At 42.9% G+C, this 21,326-nt stretch overlaps 1 pseudogene across 1 annotated transcript in view; it reads left to right on the top strand.

The window, feature by feature from the left end:
* The first annotated feature begins 5,262 nt into the window (after positions 1–5,262).
* The window catches only part of LOC308102633 (putative E3 ubiquitin-protein ligase HERC6), a 33,685-nt pseudogene continuing 17,621 nt past the window's right edge, over positions 5,263–21,326 (top strand). The window contains exons 1-18 of the transcript XR_013934997.1: positions 5,263–5,511; positions 6,118–6,124; positions 8,317–8,473; positions 8,766–8,854; positions 8,987–9,214; positions 11,665–11,756; positions 12,405–12,532; positions 12,750–12,904; positions 13,279–13,334; positions 13,477–13,568; positions 13,675–13,734; positions 13,905–14,001; positions 15,729–15,899; positions 16,046–16,159; positions 17,298–17,399; positions 19,165–19,341; positions 20,168–20,313; positions 20,451–20,617. The product of XR_013934997.1 is annotated as a putative E3 ubiquitin-protein ligase HERC6 (transcript). The remainder of the gene's footprint in view (positions 5,512–6,117; positions 6,125–8,316; positions 8,474–8,765; positions 8,855–8,986; positions 9,215–11,664; positions 11,757–12,404; positions 12,533–12,749; positions 12,905–13,278; positions 13,335–13,476; positions 13,569–13,674; positions 13,735–13,904; positions 14,002–15,728; positions 15,900–16,045; positions 16,160–17,297; positions 17,400–19,164; positions 19,342–20,167; positions 20,314–20,450; positions 20,618–21,326) is intronic.

The following is a 21,326-nucleotide window of genomic DNA, read 5'->3' as shown; positions in this document are numbered from 1 at the left end:
CCCGCCTGCCTCCCTCCCCAACGAACTGAACACTTTCTACGGCCGGTTTGAGATCAGCCCCAACCGCGGCAGCCAAGCGGGGCCATCAGCAGCACCAGCAGAGGAGAACCCTCTAATCATCTCTGAGAGAGAAGTGCGTACAGCCTTCGCACGGGTCAACATCCACAAGGCAGCCGGACCTGATGGGATTCCAGGCCGGGTCCTTAAGGCATGTGCAGACCAGCTGGCGGGTGTCTTCGCTAACATCTTTAACCTCTCCCTCTCCCAGGCTGTGGTCCCTGCAGGGTTCAAAATGTCAACCATTGTGCCCATTCCCAAAAAGGCCAAAGTGACATGCCTGAACGACTGGAGACCTGTCGCTCTCACCCCGATCGTCAGCAAGTGCTTCGAGAAACTGGTGAGGGAATACATCAGCTCCACGCTACCTGCCTCGCTGGATCCGTGGCAGTATGCATACCGCAAAAACAGATCCACCGATGACGCTATTGCCATGGCTCTCCACACCGTCCTCTCGCACATGGACAACAAGCTGCTGAAGGACAAATATGTACGTATGCTGTTCATGGACTACAGCTCAGCATTCAACACCATTGTCCCAGCAATACTTGACAAAAAGCTCAGAGACCTAGGGCTACACCCAAGCATGTGCGACTGGATACAGGACTTCTTGTCCAACTGACATCAGGTGGTGAGAATGGGCAGCATCACATCCGACCCCCTGACCCTCAACACCGGAGCACCCCAGGGATGCGTGCTGAGCCCTCTCCTCTACTCCCTGTACACGTATGACTGCATAGCCACACATGTCTCCAACACCATCATAAAGTACGCGGACGACACGACAGTGATAGGCCGAATCGTCAACAACGACGAGTCTGACTATAGAGAGGAGATCAACTCACTGGCACTCTGGTGCCGGGAGAACAACCTCGCTCTTAACGTCGACAAGACCAAAGAACTGATCGTGGACTTCAGGAGGCCGCGGAGAGACCATGCGCCCATCCTCATCGACAGTGCTGCAGTGGAAAGGGTCAGCGAGTTCAAGTTCCTCGGAGTACACATCGAGGAGGACCTCAAATGGGAGACGCACACCACACACGTGAGGAAAAAGGCTCAGCAGCGACTGTACTGGCTCCGCCGCCTGAAGAAGCTCGGAGTAGGACATCGCATCCTCAGGCTGTATTACAACAGTTCTGTTGAAAGCATCCTAACAGGCTGTGTCACGGCCTGGTACGGGAACTGCACTGCCCGAGAAAAGATCAGCCTACAGCGAGTAGTGCGATCGGCAGAGCGGATAATGGGAGGCGAGCTCCCAGCGCTCCAGGAAGCGCATCATCAAGGACAAGCACCACCCAAGTCACAAACTGTTCAAACCCCTACAACGACCGCGACCCGGCAAGGGGCTCTACCGCAGTATCAAGAGTTCCACCACCAGGTTCTGGTGCAGTTTTAATCCGGCTGCTGTCAGAATGCTGAATGAGGCATAAGCCTTGTTCAGCAGCCTGACAACAGGTGGTACTGTCCAGCTGGTCGCAGACTTTTTCTGTCTCTTCCTGAACACACCTGTGGATTATACCAGGGACAAATGACTTGGACTTAGCTCCCCCTCGGACATACCTGTGGACTACACCAGGTACTGATTTGACTTTTTGTTGCACTCCCTCATGGAGCTACTTGCGGAGTATACTAGGGTCAGTCCACCCTAGGTGGACACGCATTGACCTTTTGTACCTTAATCCCATTTTTTTTTCTCTTAGCACCTTAACGTCCATAAGTATATCATGCACAGTATAAGTAGCCTATATATCATGCACAGTATACATACATTGCTGCTATGCTCAGGCACCTTAGTTTTTTATTATCTCAGGTACTTTGTAAATATGTAGATAACTTGTCTGGCCTTCTGTTGTTCTCTTGTTTTTGATCTCCTTCCCACTTGCCCCCCACCCCTCTTCTTCTCCCCCCCCCCCCTCTTCTTTCTATGGAATTAACGTTGCGATGGGAACGATGTACAAAAACGAATTTCACCCACTTTTTTACCTTGTAAACCTGTTGATGGAGTTGGCTTTCATCTTATGACCCACACAAAGTACCACATACTTGTATAACGGTTAAGGAAGAAACCAGACTCAAGACACACAGCCATGGGTGCAAAGAAACATGTTTGTATTCAGATCAGAGAGACATAGAAGGTTACAGTATCACAGGTGGTTCCGCATCCTCGGTCGGCATCTCTCTGTAGTGTAACAGAGAAAGCAGTAGCTTTTAACATTGTCCAGTAACATAAACATATGACATCATAGGATGTGACATCGATGAGGTTCCGGGCGAAGGTGGACTTCTCGGATTGGATGAGAGCGATGGTTACGTCGTCGTCTGATGATGGTAGATGATGATAGATGGTAATGATGGTGTGACAGTTTATCTCTGGACAACAGCGTCCCCATGTCTGGGTCAACAGGTTTGACATCTGACTGCTCTGACCTGTCACTGGTCAGAGATGATTTGGGTGACACTAAAGGGAGACAGCTGTAGAAAAGAGCATTCTAGATACAGTGTTCTTAAAACAAAAGATTGCCGCAGAGAAAGCCTGCATGCGTTTGACCTTGGCTTGCAGACACAGAGACTGTGAGTAGAGAGTACATTTAACATGATGGTTTAGGTCAGTATGAAACCATTATTAATAGGACATTTTAACCAGGTTAATGGACCCTAGACACATTATGATAATTCAGATAAGAGATCAAATAACTCTATCACCTGTGATGTGACAATAAACCTGATTCTGATTCTGAACTAAGTCCACAGTGCAGCTACTGAGCTTCCAGCCGAGAAGACTTCTAAAGTGCAACTACCAGTGTGCAGACTTTATTATTTTTTCATTATATTTTGTTTGTCTAAGCACCTGGGCCAACGGATGTGCGTGCACTACCTTTTTCATATGTTCAAATTTGCACCACAAATAAATAAATACATTAATTAATTAATAGGCATTAGGCACTTCCTTTTTACGTTAAGCAATATTACAAATTACGGAAATTACGAAAAGTTGAATGCATAGCGGTCACTTTTAGAAGGAGCTGATCAGAGCGCTTTTTCTGGCTGAGCAGAGTGTTGCACGCATAGGTTGCACGACCAGAATAGTTTCAGTTTTCTGTCTTGAGAAATCAAAAGGGCAGCAGCAGCAGTGCCTGCTGGGAGAGAGGTGGTAGCCAGCGAGGAGAAACACAGACAGTGTTCATTTTCAGCAGAAAAAGCACTATATGGACAGAGCCTTTTTTTCATAAAAGTGAACATAAGTGTGAACATATACCCTGAATTAAACTGTCATTCACAACTCTACCGCACATACACACCTCCTCTTGGAACCTTCTCGTGATCGTTTTCCCTAATTGCAGCCAGGTGGTGATGACATGGTGGTTGGATGATGCTTCCACCAGTCTAGCCTTCTTCTCGGCCACATGAGGTGGTGAGGAGATGAAGGAGGAAGGTGACTGAGCAGCTGTGTGGAGATCATTTTAATGTCATTAGAAGATACTGGCTTGTTTGTTTGCCTGCCTGCTACTGCATGGGCACACACAAGCAACTGTGCACACAAACATCAACAACTTCACACACATGCACATTTATATCATAGGCAAACATGTTCAAAGACTTTCATGAACTTAAAAGAAATACACGTCATGCAATGCAAATCTTTGTGAGCTTGTAGATCTTTCATTTTTGCTATTTGTTACACGACAAAGTATAAAGGGCTTAAGTGGTTAAGGCAGATCTAACACACTGCATTAACCACAGTATTGACAGTAGGCTACTTGAGTACAATATTGGCCTATAAATGAAAATTGTAAATGTCTAACATGTAAAAGTAGGTATATTTGCAATGCTATAGAAGCCTCTCCTGTAAATGGTTAAAGTATATGTGTTTTGATGATATAAGTATCCTTGTATTTGTTTATTGGGAGTTTGGGTGGGTTTACTAGGGTGGACTTATGCCACTCTGACTCCTGACACAGCACTGATCAATTCAAGTACCCCTCACTGCGGCAGGGCAGATTTAGCTGTTCAAACACCCTTTTCGAACATTTATCAAATATATTTATTGTTTATGAGAATGACAAATTATAACCTAAGATAAGTACAGGTTTTGTTTTACTACATTATTACAATTTTGAGTTACTTTACTTTTACTGGAGTATTTCCAATTTTCTGTACTTTTACTTCTACTCCACTACATCTCAGAGGCAAACATTAACATTTTACTCCACTTCAATTATTTGAAAACTACATTTTGAATTCCGGACTTTTATTTCTATTGCCGTTTTGATACTCTTAACACTTAATAAAAAATGTGAGTACCTTTTCCACCACTGCCACCGCATTTTGCAGCATGTTCACAGCTTCGGGAGGGAACGCCCATTCTTTAGAGACGCCTGAGACGTGTGTTTATCAGTTTGCCACGTACGCTTATTATAAGCGACTTTTGGCTTGTTTAATATTGGTAGTTGCGGGTTGCGTTTTTTTGGGCTTGTTTCTAAAGTGTAGTTGCTTATTTGGGCTTGTTGACTAATGTTGTTTAAAGGGATACTTCACTTTCGGGTCGGGGAAACATTTAAAAAATATATTAAAAATAAATGAAAAAAGTAATGGAAAATTCACGCATTAGAGTGTCCTACTAATGTGTGAGGGGGCCTTTATTTTGCCATAACTTCTTTCATTTTTTTTTTATATATATTTTTAATGTTTATTTTATGTGAAAGTGAAGTATCCCTTTAAACCAGTGGATCTCAAACATTTTCATGTCAAGGACCCCCAAGGCCCCAAATTAATATATATTTGTAGACCCTCACCCAGCCTTCTGAAAATATTTTGTGCCACAGACCCCCATACAATTTTTTAAAATATTCCTATATTTTCACTTTTTTCCAATATGTTTCTTAAAAAATAGCAGATCTATAAGCTCACAACGCGTCGCGAGGAGCTTGTTGGTCGGCTATTTTCAAATAGCCAATGTTTATAGGGTTAGAGAGTGCTCATGTGGCTTCTTTTGGGCTTGTTAGACCTGGTTGCTTACTTCTCTCACACAATCTGGCAACAGTGTTGACGGTCCGTTAAGGCTGAGGCCAGTGAAAGTTAGCCTGGTAAACCACTCCCCTTCCGTAAATCTCATTTGCATTTGATTTCAGGAATTGCTGAAATCCCTGGATGGTTTACCAGGCTAAGTGAAAGTGGGGTGAGTGCAGCCAGTGGTGGTGTACCACCATGGAGCAGAAAGAGGAGCAGCTGCTGTACTGCTGGGGAGACACTGGTCTAAATGGACAGTCTGGTCCACAGCAGGCACCCAGTCGCGCCGTGCAGCAGTGGTCATCATGGAGCTGCCCTGGACATGTCACCAAGATCAGCTGTGGGGAGAAACACACTTTAATTGTCACTAGTAGCGGAGAGGTCTTCTCGGGAGCAACTCCAGAGGACAGCTGGGCAGAGAGCATGTTTCTGATCCACACATACCAGGTGAGTAAAACATCTATCCAGTCACAATCAGTCAACAAGTTACAAGTAGTCCGGAATTACTGAAATAAATGTACAAAAGTATTGGCATCAAAATGTAAAGGACCAAAAGTAGAAAGTACTCTTAATGCAGAATGTCCCATTTCACAAGTTTTCAAAAGTATACATTTTATGAAAATAGCAGATCTAAGCTCTATTGTGAGCCTGTAGATCGGCTATTTTCGGGTGCGTTCGAAAATACAGCACTGAGCGCACTGGCCAATACAAACTAATAGGCGAGTGTGCTCCGGTGCGTAATTTCCGAACGCACCCTTCAAATGGCCGAAATGTATATGCGGCTGAAGTGATTCATGTATGTTTTGGAATAATAATCAAAATCAACAAAGTAACTAGTTACTAAAGTTGTCAAATAATTGTAGTGGAGTAAAAAGTACAATATTTGCCTCTGATGTAGTGGAGAAGTAAAATAACTGAAAATTGGAAATCCAGTCAAGTAAAAAATACCTCCAAACTGTACAGTACTTGAGTAGACGTACTTAGTTACTTTACACCACTGCTCACCGTTTTAAAAGAGACTCATCTTAACAACCATCTTACTGGTTGTTAAAGGCGCATGGTGTGCATGTTATAGTAGCATGTTACATATTATCCTGTACAGTTAACCTTTTTTTGCTGGCACACCCACATGAAACATAAGGGCTGATTAAGATGAGCTCATGAGCTAGTTGAGTTTCACTTTCGTTTCCTCCATCCTAGCTTTGAAAAAGGAAAGGTAAGGTGTGTGTGTGTGTGTGTGTGTGTGTGTGTGTGTGTGTGTGTGTGTGTGTGTGTGTGTGTGTGTGTGTGTGTGTGCGTGTGCGTGTGTGTGTGTGTTACAAGAGTTACAGGAGGATTATGCATGGCTGGTATTGCTTGCTAGTATTGGTAGTGCTAATGAGTTTCAAATATTTTGAATTGATATGTATTAAAAAAAAATCACACCCAGTGTGAAGTGGGCGGTGTGGTCACAGTGGTCATCACAGTGATGGAAGTTCACTTAAAGAAAAGTAATATTGTGGACCAACCATTGTACACCCCTAACTTTAAAAGTGCATAGTCCTATTTATAGGGCTATGCACATGTGTCATGTTTCACTAGCCAATCACAGTCCTGAATAGACTGTGATTGGCCAATCACGGTGCAGGGTTAGGGGGGTACACTGGTGGCCAATCACAGCGCAGGGTTGGGGGGGTGCAAAATTCCAAACCTCAAAAATATGTATAACTAGAAAATGTGCTCCTCGGAGCACAAGTCTCCGCCAGCAGACTTGTGCTCCTCGGAGCACAAGTCTCCGCCAGCAGACCTGTGCTATTATAGTCAGGGGATATTAGCAGAATATTTTCCAATCTTGGAATAAATTCCTTACCAAAAAAAATCTTCGCCAATGTGTTTGTAAAGGTGTCTAGTAACACATCTCACAAAGACTGAATTGCAGTCCCCCTAGGATAATTTTTGACAGCTCCTTAAAGTTGGGGTACCCAGCATAACCTTGGTTACAAAAAATCCCCCCAAAAAATCAAAATTTAATTCTGTTTTAAGTAGCATGTGAGGGGTCAAACTAGGGTGTTTTTATGATTCTGAATCCATTGCAAGCATTTGTTTTGCACCAAAACCACTCCTTGGGCTAAAAACGGCCATAGCCATCCTTTTCCAGGTATACTTTTTGTGTAAAAAGCCCATTGAGATTGGACCGTTTTTAGCCCAAGGAGTGGTTTTGGTGCAAAACAAATGCTTGCAATGGATTCAGAATCATAAAAACACCCTAGTTTGACACCTCACATGCTACTTAAAACATAATTAAATTTAGATTTCTTTTTTGATTTTTTTGGCCTTCTGCGCCTTTGCTTGACCAATGTTAGGTGTTCTCAGAGGGACACACACACGCACGGACGGGTGATTTGTACTGGAAGGTACTGTTCCAATCAAGACTGATTGATCCTGTCTTACCTCACTTCAAAAACATAAATGGATTTTTGAAGTGACACACCTATTTATAGGATTTTATTTCGTCATGCGTAGCCAATCAAAGGCATTGGTGTCAACATATTGACACGTGTCACGTGGAGCTTGACCAATGTTAGCTTGGCTAGGAGGGAGGTGAACACACGGCGGGACGAAGCGAAAACATACTCTCCGCCTCCGGCGGGGACAACAACAATAAAACTGATTGCTACTCACACTACAAGTGAGTACACAATTCCCACTGAAGAAGAGCTGGGTACAGTATAAATACTAGGGGTAGGCATTCTAGGCAACCTTAGGCAGAGCAGGGTGTAACATTGGCACATGGGAGAGTGATCACTGGCACACTGGCATAAGTGTGAGAGAGAGGAGTTTTATTTCAATATAATTATATTCTATACTGTAGTCAAATAAATGAAAGTCCTCTCACATGTAAATTATGCCCAGCACATAATTCTACATTCATTCAAACTCTGAACTCTGACTGGGGAGGGAGTCTGAGAGATAGGTGGGTTTTTGAGTCTAATGATCATTACCAATGTCCTGATGAGAAAGAAAATATTTCAAAAGAAATATAAAGTTAGTTTGACAATCAAAATCTGTTGAAAATATTTTATCTTGATGTGGTGTCATAATAAAATGTTGATATGGGACACTGACTATCAAGAAAATAAAAAACACGGCACTTCATGTCAAAAAGGTTGCCGTCCCCTGGCATATACAGTACCTGTATCACCCCCCCCCCCCCCCCCCGCACACTACACCACTGTGTGTCTCTCTCTGTGTGTGTTTACCGTTTGTGTTTAGGCCGTGTGGAGGGTCTTGGTGGAGTGTTGACAGTGGCCTGTGGTCAGGACCATTCTCTGGCTGTGAGCTACTCTGGAGAGCTGCTCTACTGGGGAGCAGGATGTGAAGGACAGCCGGGTGATGAACCCCATAGTTCATTCAACATTGTAAAACCAAGGCAAGACCTAAGTTAATAGAACATCTATCTATACATTTGCAGACTCACTGTGAGTGTGTCTCTGTGTCTGTCTGTCCTTGGCGTATCTCGAGAAGCATCTGACCGTTCGACTTCAAACTTGGCATTACTTAGCACAAGCCTTAAAACTGAAGTTGAACTGGTTAAAATAAGGTTGATTTTTAAAGATGGGCTAAAACAAAGGCATACAACATTACATTAGATTGTGACACAGTATAAGATATGTAAGAGTTTTACATTTATTCTAACTAACAATATTTCCACTAACCTACAGACGTGTCCCCCTGCCCCTGCCGATACTAGACCCCATCCCAGTGGTGCAAGTTGCTTGTGGAAACTTCCATTCCTTGGCCTTAATTAAAAGTAAGAAGTAACATATTTCAAATCTGGACAAAAGGGAAATTCTGCTTGTAATTGTTGGTAAGATTCCTTGTCTGCTCAAATAGTATCTGTGTTATGGCTTATTATACATGTTTTTTTCTTTTCTTTTTTCAGCGGGAGACGTTTTCGCATGGGGCTCGAACAGTCATGGTCAGCTGGGTCTGGGGAAGGACGTTTCACTGCAGCCATCACCTGCCCAGGTTCTCTCTCTGAGTGGGACAGCGGTGAGCCGGATCTCAGCAGGAGGGTCGCACAGCCTGTTCCTCACTCTTCCAGGCTTGGTGTACTGCTGTGGTGCCAACAAATTCGGCCAACTTGGGCTCAACCGGGTGGATGAGAAGGGTACAGACAATTTAACCCATTTAGACCGGGAAAGAATCGGTGTAATTTTTAGATTTCTTTGAGCTATTCAAAAATAGCAGATATACAAGCTCATAGATCTGCTCTTTTTTTTTTTTGAAATATTGTGAAAATGTGGGAAAATCTTTGAATATATATGTCACAGTACGTTTGGAGAACCAGTACGATTGAAGACAGAGCGCTCGTTTTTAGGCACGGGGCTCCTTCGGGGCGAGGCGGGGCTTTTCGAGACAGGGTTTATTAGCGAGGCTCGCGAGGAGGAGGAGGAGGACGGCGCTGCGAGGCGGGGGGTTATTACGCGAGGCTCGCGAGGAAGAGGAGCCTCCTCCTCCTCCTCCTCCTCGCGTTTTAAACCGTCCCGTCCTCTCCTTCTCTCCTTCTCCTTCTCCGAGGAGGAGGAGAAGGAGAGCGCGGAGAGGCGGGGCTTTGATGCGCCGACGGAGACCTGTCTTTTGTTGTTCCCCCCCACATAGCAACCAGGAAGCTACGCTAGGGGAACCATAATATCTATGAGGGGAACGCTGAACACGCGTTCACACGCACGGCGCGCCGACTTAGTGGAGCTTGAGGCCGAGGAAGCGCGCCCTCGCGCCTCCAGGCGCGAGTGCCCGCGGTGACCGGCCGACGCTCCACTAGTCGACTCAGCGCCGTTTGATTTGTAAACCGATAGGGACAGAATAGTTCTTTTCATGGATCACTCACTGTGTGTGTGTGTGTGTGTGTGTGTGTGTGTGTGTGTGTGTGTGTGTGTGTGTCAGGGAGAAAGTAAAACAAAAGCCAGAACACAATAAAAGTATCTAAACAGTCCTGCTTTCAATAAACCAAAAAAAGCATGAGCGCGTGCGCGTGTGTGTGCGCGTGTGTGTTTGTGTGTGTGTGACTGTGTGTGTGTGTGTGTGTGTGGCCATATATGTTTGTGCACAAGCCTGGCTTGTGGCTCCCTCTAGTGCTGGGTGGGTGGTAAAAACGAGCGCGCATTCTTCAATCGTACTGGTTCTCCAATCATACTGTAACATATATATTTTTAAACCAAACATTTAAACTCAAATCTTTGCTTCTGGTGGGGGGGGTTCTACACATGTCTTCTAAATCCAAATTCTTTTTTTGAAAACAATTATGTTGGTATAACATCAGTGGTCCTCAAACTTTTTTCATGTCCCCTACCCCTGAGTCACAGCGGCAGTGGCTCAGGGGTAGAGTGGCTGGGTAGAGTGAACTGGAAGGTTCCCAGTTCGATCCCGGGCTGGGGGGCTCCCCCAGAGTTAGTGTCGAAGTGTCCTTGAGCAAGACGCTGAACCCCTAATTGCTCCTGATGAGTAGGTTGGTGTCTTGCATAGTTTCCTCCGCCATCGGTGTATGAATGTGTGCGTGTATGGTAGGGCATTCACAGAATAGTCGAATATTCGAATATTCTACAGCAGACACGCAGCTGTGAGCTCTGGTGTGACGTCAACTCGCATTCCTTGAGTCGAGTCATCAATGCCATTGAATTTTTTTTTTATTATTATTTTATTTTTTATAATCAAATCGATTAATCGAATATTCGAATACTTATAGGTCGAATAATTCGAATGCTAAAAATCACTATTCGTGAATGCCCTAGTGTAAGGGTGAATGTAATGCACAATCTATGTAAAGCGCTATATAAATGCACCATTTACCATTTATGTCAAGGACCCCCAAGATGTATTTGGCCGCAGACCCCCATCTCAAAATATGTTGTTCCAGGGACCCCCAGAAGCAAAGATTTGAGTTAAAAATGTAAGCTTTAAAAGAATATAAATATATTAATTTGCGAACATTTTCTCGATTTTTCAAAAATAGCAGATCTACAAGCTCATAGCACGGCACTCGGTGCCGCGCTATGAGCTTGTATATCTTTATACCTTTTTTTAAATAAATGCAACCAGGGGATTTGGTTTCAGTTTTGAAACTCACCTCTGACAGGTAGTTGTTAGTAATTTTATGAATGAATTGGTAACCCGCACACTGACACTTGTACACATAGCTTTTGTTTTGTTTTATTTATTCGCACAATAAAAACAGTACAACGGTAACATTATTAAAATACACTGAAATAAGTGCAGGTGAGAAAGGAACCCCATATAGGGCTCATACAAGGTTCTCACAAAAAAAAAGTAGTAAGTTTCACATAGTGATCAAAAATAAGACATGACAAACAACAAGTACCGTGTGTGCAGTTGAATGTGTGTGAGCGTGTCTGCACATGTGTGTCTGACTGTACGTGTATGCAGAAGTAGGGCTACATTATATGGTAGAAGCAAGTGGACCTCAATCTATGTCTATTATTATTATGTAAAGCAACGTTTAGGTCACACACGACCTTCCTCAGGCATGATTCAAACAAAAGGCCAGAGGAAGGTTGCGTGTGACCGAAGCTGTCTACATATATTTCTTGTTCTTGTCAACAGGCAGGTTTAATGTGTGTGCAGTACCTGCCCTCAGAACCTTAGAAGTGTCTCTCATGAGCAGTGGAATGGCACACTCTGCTGTCTTAACAAAGGTACTGCACTTCCAGTGGTGGAAAAAGTACTCAAATGTTTTACTTAAGTAAAAGTATCAATACTGCAATGTAGTACTCTGTTACAAGTAAAGGTCCGGAATAAAAAAATTACTTGAGTAAAAGTACAAAAGTATTGGTATCAAAATGTACTTAAAGTATCAAAAGTAAAAGTACTAAAATGTTTGAAAATAGCAGATCTACAAGCTCACAACGCGTCGCGACGCGTTGTGAGCTTGTAGATCGGCTATTTTCAAATAGCCTAGGCATAACTTACTATGTGGCTAAAGTGGTTAATGTATGTTTTATAATGGAACAATTTATATCTGCAAAGTAACTGAAGTTTTCAAATAATTGTAGTGGAGTAAAAGTACAATATTTGCCTTTGAGATGCAGTGGAGTAAAAGTAAAGACAATTGGAAATACTCCAGTAAAGTAAAAGTACCTCAAAATTCTACTTAAGTACAGTACTTGAGTAAATCTACTTAGTTACTTTACACCACTGTGCACTTCACAATTCCTTTCACTCCAATTTAACCATTTAAGTGAAATCGTAGGCATTTTTTTAAATCAGCTCTTGTTGTTTGTCAACATGTAGCAGTGCACTCCAATGATCTTAGTTGTCAGTCCTAATGTCATGTTGTACCCTAGGATGGCAGGGTATTCACCTTTGGAGATGGAAGTCAAGGTCAGCTTGGGCACAACTCCACTGCGGATGAACTGATACCCAGACAGGTACAGGGTATTGATGGCCCCGCCCTACAGATTCACTGTGGCAGGTATGCACAAACAATTGACTGCACCTCCACACATTTATTATCACTATTTGAGATAAGACAGGCCTTTTTTATTGTAAAATTCGACCTTCCATTCTGTTCAGGTTAACCCATATACCATGAATACTTTCATGAGATACCTGGGATGTAGTGATAGTGTGGATACTAAGGTATATCTACACTTTATCTTGTTTTCTTTTGTATGGTTTTGGTCTTCCAGCTACCACACTCTTGTATTGGTGTCTTCGGGCCAGCTCTGGTCTTTTGGAAGTGGGGAGAAAGGTCAGCTTGGAACTGGGAGCTTAGAAGGCAGCCTGACACCCAAACTGGTTCAGCTGCCGTGGACCACTGATGACCCCGCAATCGCAGCCAAAGGTAGACATGGGTCACATTTTCTTTTAAAGGGGAATTTCACCCAGTTTCAACCGTTATCTTTATATAATTGGTCCTCACCAAGGCTCAGAACTACTAGAATGTGCAGAACTACTCCAGGTTCTACAGTATGTCATGTTTCGGAGGTTGTTTGGTGTATCTTTGGTCATTTAGTCATTTACATGACTTATATTAAACATTATATAACTGTTGTCAGTTGACAGTTGACAAACAACAATTTAGGAATATTTGTCTAATTAGAATTTGCCAATCAGCTGATCATTCAAATGGATCCTGCTATTGTATTGAACCTTCATGGAATCTCGTGGAATATTCCCATGACACATTTTTGTTGTGACACAAATCTGTTTGAACAGACATGAAAATAGTCTCCGGATGGAAAACCAACTTTGCCTATGCTTCATCTACTGAGGTACTTTAAACCTTTTTGAACTTACTTGTGACAATAATGTTTTGCAGCTCATTGTGATGATTGTTGGTTGAGATGTATTGCAATTGACTGAGTGCATCTTGATTGTCTTTGATATGGTAACCTTAATCTTTTGTCATGTTAGAACTTGGAGAGGGAGCAGCCAATCGGAAGGCTAGACGAGAAGAAGTTGCAAAAATGGCTGGCAATGGACCAAATGAGCTATATGGCACTGAGGTTCACATTCACAATAGTTATATTTTCTAATCATTGCGCAAGTGAAATATCAGATATTCATCACTGCGGTGTTCACAGGCTGGCCAATATGTCTTTAATCCAACAGAGAAATAAGGATGATGCTTTATTCAAGTTCAGGCATTGTTGCAAGCTTCACGAAAGACGGGTAAGGCCTTCATTATAACTTAAACAAGTTTAAGGGGCAAAATGAATATGTTTTGGGTCAGAAAAGTATCTTTCATGTACCTGGAATTTTACAAATTTGATCAATGACTAATTTGGTGGCTGGTACTGCATTCAATTTATAACGTAATGTTATGTTGTCTCTCTAATCAGTGGCCCGCCATCAGATACAGATGCCTTAACAGTGGATATTGACACTGCTGCCCAGACGTTTGACCAGATGTTGAGAGTGCCTTGGATCAAACAAACCGTTAAGAGTTTCCTTAACCCATTTAGCTTGTAGATCTGATATTTTGGGGGGAAATCGTGTCTTTGAATATATTTTTTAAAGCGAACATTTGTAACTCAAATCTTTGCTTCTGGGGATTCTACAAATGTCTTCTAAATCCTAACTAATGTTGCTATAATATCAGTGCAGTTCTCAAAAATTATATGTATTGGACCCCCATCTCAAAATGTTTTGTTCCAGGGCCCAGAGAAGTTGAAACAGAGTTAAAAATGTTCGCTTTAAAATATATATATATTCAAAGACACGATTTTCCACGATATTCAAAGATTTGCACACATTTTCACGATTTTTCAAAAATAGCAGATCTACAAGCTCATAGGGCGGCACTCGGTGCCGCGCTATGAGCTTGTAAATCTGCTATTTTTGAATGGCCAAAGTATAAAATAATGGTTTGGTTACATAGATGAGTTCCAGGTCTTAAAGGGTTAACCACTTAAAAATAGTTGTTGTTCAACTATTGTCGCCGAATGTTCGCCTATGCTTATGTTTGCCTTGTTCCGCTTGCAGATCGACTCTTTTCGCTTTGGTCCACTGATGAATAGGCTTGTAACTTCAGTAACTGCCCTGAGATCGCCAAGTCATTTCCATGTCCCTGGGGATAATGAAACATATTAAGACCCAAATATAGTTGGTAAACTTATCTCTGATTGCATTTATAACTACCTTATCAACATATCCAGTACCTCCCTACATTGAGAATGATTGCTTACTTGTATAACAATTGATATGTAACAGTTTACAGTATATTGACATTGTGCACATTCTCCCATTCAAGGGCATTTGGCGGTTTGTGGAATACCAGAAGCATTAATGCTAGCTTCGTTCCTACAGTAATGACCCAGGAACACACTGTCTCACATCTCCTTACTGGTCATAAACACATATGATAGTGTTGAGTTCCATAGGTTGTTGTTTTGGTAATTAGTAGAATCTTTTGTTTATGGTTGTGCAACATTTCACACCAACCGAGTCCCAGGGCTTAGCCAACCAGTGTGATCAGTGCTGCTGGCTCCACACGATTGGTGCCAGATAGTTTACTGATTTTTTTTAGTACAATGGTTCTCGACCTTTTCTGGCCGCGACCCCCCAAAATAATCATATTTGAACTGGGGACCCCCCACCCTGACAAGCACTTGGAATTGTAGGAGTTGAGGCATCACATTTTGTTTGACTCGGTTCCACTGATAAATATTATGAAAATAGCAGATCTGTTCGCAACGCGTTGTGAGCTTGTAGATCTGCTATTTTCAAAATGTTTGCCTCTTTCTTATATTATTTGGCCAATGTTTGACCTGTTTTTATAGTATAGTTTGTTGATTATTTTTGATGCAATAATGGTCTTTTTTCATTCAATTTTATTTTTAGGTATTCAAAAATGGAATTGTCACTTCACTGTCATCTGGGGACCCCCCTGGGGGTCCTGAACCACAAATGAGGGCCGGATATCGTCCCTGTTGGGTGGAAACCTGTTAGGCCTACTTTTCAGGATTCAAATTCAAAAACAGCAAAAGTAGCAGATCTGCAAGCTCACAACGCGTCGCCCTGCGTTTCGAGCTTGCGGATCTGCTGCTTTTGTGTGACGCTGTAGTATGTTCAAGTAGGGCATTCATTTACGAAAAAGTTGAAATAAAGAGATACGAGGTTTCTGCCCGACAGCATCGATATGTGATAAATGACGGGACGTGTGTGTTGTGTTGTCCGCTACAGGAGGCTGGTGGGCTTCTCTAACACCCCCCAATCTGATGAGGGCCATCCTGGTGTTCAGAAACGCCCTGTCCTTCATGCTGTCAAATGGCCTTTTGGAAATGTACACCCCAGGGATTAACTATCTGCTAAAAGTCCTCGAAATGCTCTTCAAAGTCAGTACTACTCATTCATCTCAAATGCCTTTCTTTTCTTTTGTTGTAACCCACACAACAGAAGTGGAACTACACAGTAAAAAAAAGAAAAAAGGATCACATTTCCTTGTGTAACTTGGATGACCACTTTTTGTTTGTCTTTACAGGCAAATAACGAACATGGGTCTTCAAAGGTCCCACTGAGCACCTTTTATGTGGAAGAAATCTCCAGTAGTGTGTGTCCACTCAGAGATATCATTCTATGGCGTGGGTGCACGAAGGTAAAGACATATATTTATTGAAGCTACCTTGTGTTGTGAAGATTCCAACAATGCCTCTATCGATTTTATTACGGTAATTCCTGTGTTGAAAAATATTTTGAACAACTCTGTAACCAAGGCTGGGTTAGCTAAATATGAAGGATATAAAGCAGCTCCATAGAGCATGGGTCTTAAATGTTTTTCAGGCCACGGATCCCTGATGGAGATGAACCAGGGACCAGTGTTGATTATGACAGCAAATTTTGATTTAGTTGTAGTCATAGTCTTTTGAATAAAATTCCATTTAGTTTTAGTCATATTTTAGTCGTCTGGAATGTTTTAGTTTTTGTCTAGTTTTAGTCGACTAAATATCATAAGATTTTAGTCGACTAAAACTACAGTTGATTTAGTCGACTAAAACGTATTGTGGCGGTGCCTTGATGGCGTCGTAATGGCAGATTTTACACTTGGTTGCATGCTGTAAATAGCAGATCTATGTTGTGAGCTTGTAGATCTGCTATTTTCAGAGCGCAACGCCCGAGCGCAACCAAACATAAAATGACTTGTCTTTTAGTTCTGCTGGATCTCTTCTCCACTAGTCCCTCACTAACATTGAATCTAGTTTTTATTTGTTGACGAAATTGACAATATATTTAGTCTTAGTTATTTTGTTTTCGTCAGTGAAAAAAGGTAGTCGACGAACATTTTTCGTCATAGTTTTAGTCAACAAAATCAACACTGGCAGGGACCCCACTACATGTATAAAATTGTGCTGCATGGGGAGATTAAACTTTTTCATAGATTTCATTGATGGCTTCATAGACTTGTTTGATAGCACTATCATCAGTGTTGTGTAAATTCATGCTTTTTTTTGTTTACACATAATCGTTACTATAATATATTGGATTCATGTTAATGTGTATTTTCAGACAACTTAAACCCTCAATACTTAGGAAACTTTGGCTCTGTACTTGGTCTGCTCTTTTTTCCCTCTAACAAACCTCTTTGCCAAAAATAGCAGATCCACAGCCTCACCCTTGTAGATCGGCTACTTTTTGTCTACAGTAGACTTGACAAGTAGCATGAATTTCTCAACCTTAGCTTTACGGGTATTCCACTTCAAGGTGATTTGTAGATAAATGATGGATGTTTTTCTTAGAGGGATACGAAAGACACACCAACCATCTTCTGCCGCTACCCATTTGTCCTCACCCTCTGTTGCAAGTTGGCGATGTTCAACATTGATGCATTCTGCGCAAAGGTACCGTATAGGATATTATGTATATCAACCCATTCCGACCGGGAACGCATCTGTGTCATTTTTTTATTTCTTTGGGCCATTCAGACCCCCCAGAAGCAAAGATTTGAGTTACAAATGGAAAAAAAAAATCGAATATTTGCAAAAATGTTCTTGATTTTTCAAAAATAGCTGATCTACAAGCTCGTATATATGAGCTTGCATAGCTTGTATATCTGCTATTTTTGAATAGCCAAAGTGTAAAATAATGCTTTTTAGCTCAAATCTAAAAATATTCACAGATGCAGAAATTTCACAGATGTGTCCCCTTAAATAATTGTCTGTATTAATAAATCTACATAGTTGACCCCAATCTGAAAAGGGTGGCATTTCTTACTCGGCCTAGAGGGAATGTGCGTGCAAAATCTCACAGAAATTGCACGCTGTGTTCATGTTTTGAGGCGTTTTGTTCAAAACGGACCTCTCCTGCAAACTTTGGAAGCCAATGTTAGCCAATTAGGATGGAATTTGAAAAATCTGACAGATCTGTGTTGATCACATGACTATAGAGATACTGTGTACCGATTTGCGGTTTGCACAAATCGGCCTCCTGGTGGCGCTCTAAAAGGCAGATGTGAAACAAGACCAGGAGACCTGGTTCTGCCAGACCCAGAATGATTAAGCTTTTAAGCTTTACTTAATCACATACTTGTGACATAATAATGATGTCATGAATAGTTCGTGACGAAAGGGGGACAGACTTCGCACGACGTGTGTCCCTTCTATGCCCATGTATGGACAGACTTTTTTGGGGGACAGAATTTTTTTTGGCTGGGGCCGGAGGACAAAGTGATAGACTTTTTTTTGGCTGGGGCCGGAGGACAAAGTGACCATGCCCATGTATGGACGAAACAGGTACAAAGCCTCATGTAAGCCCGACCCCTTGGGTCTGGCAAAAAGAAGGGCAAAGGTTTTTCCTTGGCCTCTAGGGAGTGTGCGTGCAAAGTTTCGCGCAGATCGGTGCAGGAGACCTGGATGTGCCAGACCCCTAGTGGTTAAATACTCGAGGTGACGTTGAGGTGACGTCATGCCGACATCTGATTGGCTGGGTAGGAAAAGAGGAAAAGAGGGACAGACCGACAAAGCCTCATGTAGGCCAGACCCAGGGGGTCTGGCCTACATGAGGCCAAAATGGCCTGTTATAGCGACACCATGAGGCTGATTTGAAAATTTTCAAATGGCATTTCTTTCTCGGCGTAGTGGGAATATGCACGAAAACTTCACGGAAATAGCATGCTGCGTTGATAATTTGAGGCATTTTGTTGAAAACGAACCAATCTTGCAAAATTTGGAAGCCAATCTTAGCCAATCAGGATGGAATATGGAGAATCGGACAGATCCGTGTTGATCACATGACTTTAGAGATACTGTGTACCGATTTGCGTGAGGTTTGGACACAATCTGTAGGAGTGATATCCAAAAATGTGTTTTGAACAAATCGGCCTCTTGGTGGCGCTATAACAGGCCAATCTGAAAAATTCGGGGCAGAGGTTCGGCTTTGGCATCCAGGGAGTGTGTGCGCACAGTTTCACAGCAACCGGGCCAACGGTGAGGGAGATTAGCTGTTCACAGACACACGGACGGACGGACGGACGGACGGACGGACGGACGGACGGACGGACGGACGGACGGACGGACGGACGGACGGACGGACAGGGTGCAAAACATACTCTCTCGCCATGCCTTTCGGGCTGGCGGAGACAATAAGTACCATTGTTTGTAATTACAGAGAATTCGCAGATTGGCTGACGGATGGTCTGCGGCGTGGCCTGGAGTGGACTGGACACCGGCAGAGGTTAGCCCTGTCCCGGTTTTCCAGCTGAAGCTGAGACGGCCACACCTTGTGGAGGACACCTTCAGACAACTAGGTGCAGCTGACTACGGTGCTTTCCAGAGGGAACTAACAGTAAGTCAAGACGTTTATTAATCCCGGTAGGGAAATACAGCAACAAAGACAGTACAGCAGTTAAAAAACGATTAGAGGGCAAGAAAATAAATACAGTAGATACACATGAGTGTAAACATGTTGTTTAAATCATTTAACATACTGTACTCGCTGTACCCATTGTTAGTACCCAGTTAGGTACACTACTCAGGTCGGGAACGATGCAAGTTGAGAATGCATGCCCCAACCGTTAAAGAATACCCATTGTACAGAGTACCGGTTGTACCCAGTGCGATATCCACTACCATACGAAATATGGGGATCCCTGATCAGAAACCGTCAGAAATAGCTGACGTCGCGTTGATGACGTACATGAGCATACGCGAATCATGGAGTTCCATTGTACACGCTCCCTATTATTGGCGCACAGGCACAAGCGTGACTCAAAGCTCAGCTATTCGGTGATGCCAATGTGTCAACCCCCCCCCCCAATTGGCCCAAACACACAGAGATTCAGTGCATCCCACAGACCCACGGACCGATAGATACAGATATTCATGGGGTTTTTTTCTGTTTGGTCTAACTCCCACTTGTCACTGCACACCTTTGGGACACAGAAGCAAAGTCTGAAGTCATGCGGTCAGACGGTGCCCGAGTTATGCCCAGGACAGACAGACAGACAGACAGACAGACAGACAGACAGACAGACAGACAGACAGACAGACAGACAGAGAAAGAGATTCTGTAAATGTATAGATAGATGACGGAGATCAATATATTACAATATTGATAGCCTATCATAGCTGCCAGTACCAATTTACAATTTTCAATGCTTTTTGTTTCATAGGTGCAGTTTTCGGAGGACTTGAAGCTGACTGATGTCAACAGAAGAGACTTTTTCTTCCATGTGTTTGGTGAGCTGATGGCTCCTAATGCCCAGATGTGTGATATAACAAATCGGAGGGTAGTACTGCAGTTCTTCACTTTCAGAAAGTGAACGTTCAAACTAGAAAGTGGGGCTCCGCGGTGCGCCTATCTCCGCCAGGCTGGGCGGCCTACCCATGTTCATATTATTGCATTCCTTTATATCTCCTGATTAACCTCATCATGTTCTACCGCTATGCCAACAGCCCAGAGTTGAGGTGAAGAGCTACTTCCTGTTTGGGGTTCTTGTTGGCATTGCTCTGTACAACCACAACATGATCAACCTGCCCTTCCCATTGGTCCTCTTCAAGAAGCTGCTGAACATCAAACCCTCATTGGACGACATGAAGGAGTTTGAACCCATAGTTGGAGAGTAAGAATGAATGACAAAAACGTTATTTTTGTAACTTGTATCTGTCACAAGGCTTCATGTGACTATCTAAACAAGGGATCACATTCATGCAGGGGTGGAGGTCAGCAATATTTTCCCCTCCCCTGGTTTGTATAAATCGTTTTTTTGAAAGTGTTATTGCTCTAGTCTAACAGCTTACATTATCATATATCACACATGGAAATGGGAGTCTCTGGCAATGCTGTTTTAAATTGTTAAAGGAAGCTTAAACAACATAAAACAACCAAGATAAATTGCACATTCTATATTATATTCAAATTGGTTACTGGGAGGGCCAGCAGGCGGACCTCGGCCACGTCACTCTAACATAACCATAAACAAACCTGATACGCCCATATATACAGGGGTGCACATAACTGGTGCGCAGGTGCGCATGCGCACCCAAAATAAATAATGCGCGGCACATCAGACGACGCGAGGCGCTTTTGCGTACCAACAGCTGGGACAGGAATTTCCAAGCCTTTATTTTTTAGCAAAACTAAAAAATAAAAGCCTGGAGATCGAGGCTAGGAATTTACTTCCTGAAGCCACACTCACACAATCACGCTAAAGCACGCGTCGGCCCCATGTACAGCCATTGCCCAGGAGGAGGGGACGCATGCTGCACGTGATTGTGTGAGTGTTGCCTCGCATCCTTACACACAGACACGCTGCGACTCGCAGCTCGCTG

The sequence above is a fragment of the Gymnoscopelus braueri genome (genome assembly GCF_963280865.1).
Source record: "Gymnoscopelus braueri genome assembly, chromosome: 16".
NCBI classification, from domain to species: Eukaryota; Metazoa; Chordata; class Actinopteri; order Myctophiformes; family Myctophidae; genus Gymnoscopelus; species Gymnoscopelus braueri.
The sequence above is the reverse complement of the archived record's forward strand: the minus strand, read 5'-3'. Positions and strand labels throughout refer to the sequence as shown.